Below are 2893 nucleotides of genomic sequence, written 5' to 3' on the forward strand. Positions count from 1 at the left end.
AAATCTATTTATAAAGAAATATATCAAATTTATCTTTTTCTCCCTGATGACTCCAGAATTTAAAAGCTCTCAGTAAGTATTCTTATAGTCATGGTGATTAGGATTATTTCATAATTTCAGTAAGAATCTGTTTTGCCTATAATAAGACACCATTACAGAAATATTTGTCATATTATCAAGTCTTTGAGTAGAATGTCATATTTGAGAGGGACACGTATAGAATCAAATGTGACCAGATAGCTTTAAGGAACTAAGACTGACTTCATGGTGCAAATAAAGCCCTTTTTTAAAAATCAGCCTGGTACCTTGTTTACAGAATTCCCAAGAGCCTTATCAGAAGAGCAAGTAAGATCACTTCCTGGCAGGCTCAGGAAACTCAAGATATTTTGGGGACCTCAAAAAGAAGGGAAGTAACCCAAATCTATAGGTATTATAGGTAAAGCTGATCAAAAAGAGAATATTTAAAGTTAATTCTAAAAATGCTCATAAAAAGTTCCAGCAGAGCAGATGTAAAAGACCCTAGGGGTGCCTGAATGACTCTGTCAATTGAATGTTCAACTCTTGATTTCTGCTCAGGCCATGATTTTACAGTGGTGAGACTGAGGCCCACATTGGGCTGTGCACTCAGCAGGGAGTATTCTTGAGATTCTCTCTCTCCCCTGCTCTCTCTTTCTCACTCTCTAAAATAAATAAATATTTAAAAGACACTCTATGGACAGTCACTAATTTTTTTAAAATATGGAATACTTCATGAATTTGCATGTTACCCATGTATAGGGGGCATGCTAATTTTCTCTGTATCGTTCCAATTTTAGTATATGTGCTGCCAAAGTGAGCACGGGCAATCACCATTTTTGCTGCACTTATATAAATAATTAGACCTCTTTTGTTAATACTGGATTTTATGAATAATTAGTCTTAATTTCCTCCTTGGAAATGAGGGTGACTTTAGAGAAAAAAAGTGTTTCAGTAGCACACCTTTGCAGATGTTAGATTCTAGTTCTAATTTATTGAGTGTTTGTTGTTCACCTATAAAGTTGGGCTGGATCTTAATTTTTTCCAGTTTCCTAGAATATCTAGCTATGATTTTCCAAACTAAGGTTACAGTTTTCTCCCATTATTTTGACTTGGGATCACTTAAGGAGGAAATGTTAATTCATAATCACACCACAGGCCAGGTAAAAGTTAATATCTGTAAATTTTACAATCAAGCCAAAAAGCTCTACTCTTTTGGAAAAGCCAAGGTCAGTTCCAATAAAGTCCAAGACAAAGTAAGAAACGTCTTACCTAATTTTACCTGGACTCTTTCCTTTCTTGGCCCATTGGTGACAATCCTGATTTTGCTGCTTTTTGGTCTTGCATTCTTGAGCTCTTTTGGTAAGCTTTGTTATCAAAAGATTAGAGGCAGTTAAACTACAGATGGTAAATACTCAAGGGTATAAACATTTGGGGTTATATCCTGGTGACAACCGAACTTACTTTAAGATAGCCAGGAAACTACTTTGCTCCTTTACCCTAGGATATATGTTGTCCAATGTCAGCAAGAAGAAGTGAAAGATGGACTTCCACCCACCAAGAGCCCTCAAGAATGAGGAGCAAATAGAGAAGAGATTTTGTCACCCGGGATTCAATAACAAGCTACAACCCAGTTTTCTAGTCCTACTTACAGGTGCTGCTTGCCACCATAAACCATAAATTCAGTCAAGTGACAGAAGCCACAAGGTCCAAACAGGTCCCCATGACCTAGTTTTCAACTAGTTTGAGCCAGTGCAGATAGCATGCTAGCTCTTCAGATGACCTCAAGATCATTACCATAAGGGAAAAAAATACCTACCAATGTCATGATAGATATGACTTCACCATTTAAAGAAAGAGAAGAGGTGGCACTCTGAATCTGAGAAGTCTCTTTTCTCTTCATCCCAATGGCCTGATATAAGCTTGCTTTCTAACCCCTTAATTACCTGAATTTCATAAAACTCTGACCATTAGACTTAATCAAAGCCAAAGTGTCTTTAGAGCATGAGATCTCCTTCCTCATTTTCTGGCCATTGAATAGATTACCTGATTACTATCAAATACTGTCTTGTTATTTGGCTATTTGGTGAATGGTATTGCATAAGGAAAGAACCCACCATTTGGTAAAAACAGATTCACAGAAAGTCACAAAGAGAGTAAAGAGAGGTCCTTGATACTTTTCGAGTTTCTCCTAATGGTTACGTCTTACATAACTATTGTAACAACACCAGGAATTTTACATTGCTACAGCATAAGTGTGTAGAGTTCTATGATATTTCATCCCATGTTTACATTCATGTATCTACCACCAAAATCAAAATACAGAACTGCACCATTACCACAAAGTTATCTCTCAGTTTATCCCCTTTAGTCACACCCACACCTTTTTTTCAAAGTCTCCTTAACAACTCCTGACCACTAACATATTCTCTAGCACCATAATTTTTGTCATTTTGAGAATGTTACATGCATGTTAATAGTGTGTGAACTTTTTGGATTGATCTTTTTTTTTTCCCCCACTCCGCATAATAACTTTTGGGATTCATCAAAGTTGTTGCCTGTATCAATCATTGGTTCCTTTTTATTTCCAAGTAGTATAAGATGGTATGAAAATACCACTATTTATCATTTGTGGGACATTTCTTTTTGCTTTTGTTTTTCAATGTAAAGCAAATATGAACAAAGCTAAAGAGAACAATAATGTATGCATTTTTATGTTAGTATAAATTTTTCATTTCTTTGAGATATAAGAAAAAAACGTGAAGGGATGCCTGGGTGGCTAAGTGGGTTAAGCCTTCAGCTCAGGTCATGGTCTCAGGGTCCTGGGATCGAGCCCCATATCAGGCCCTCTGCTCAGTGGGGAGCCTGCTTCCCCCTC

At 36.8% G+C, this 2893-nt stretch overlaps 1 non-coding gene across 1 annotated transcript; it reads right to left on the reverse strand.

The window, feature by feature from the left end:
* Positions 1-732: 732 nt before the first annotated feature.
* LOC131822284 (U6 spliceosomal RNA) lies at positions 733-839 on the reverse strand. Its single transcript, XR_009350164.1, has one exon. It is a non-coding gene; the product is annotated as a U6 spliceosomal RNA (small nuclear RNA).
* Positions 840-2893: the final 2054 nt, after the last annotated feature.

This window comes from Mustela lutreola, chromosome X (genome assembly GCF_030435805.1).
Source record: "Mustela lutreola isolate mMusLut2 chromosome X, mMusLut2.pri, whole genome shotgun sequence".
Taxonomy (NCBI): Eukaryota; Metazoa; Chordata; class Mammalia; order Carnivora; family Mustelidae; genus Mustela; species Mustela lutreola.